The sequence below is a fragment of the Poecilia reticulata genome, linkage group LG16 (genome assembly GCF_000633615.1).
Source record: "Poecilia reticulata strain Guanapo linkage group LG16, Guppy_female_1.0+MT, whole genome shotgun sequence".
NCBI lineage: Eukaryota > Metazoa > Chordata > Actinopteri > Cyprinodontiformes > Poeciliidae > Poecilia > Poecilia reticulata.
This window is the reverse complement of record NC_024346.1, coordinates 2,491,873-2,492,108: the sequence shown is the minus strand read 5'-3', so window position 1 is coordinate 2,492,108 and position 236 is coordinate 2,491,873.

Below are 236 nucleotides of genomic sequence, written 5' to 3'. Positions count from 1 at the left end.
GCACAAACCTGCACAAACGGAGCACTAACGAACTAGCCCACTTTGGTTTGTTTTGGAGCGATATGGGGGGATGGCGAACTCTAGATGACCTAAAAAATAATGTTTAATATCTCAGAAACCAAAACTGCACAAACGAAAATTTTAACGGCACAAACCTGCACAAACAGAGCACTAACGAACTAGCCCACTTTGGTTTGTTTTGGAGCATATGGGGGGATGATGACGTCATCGGCCAA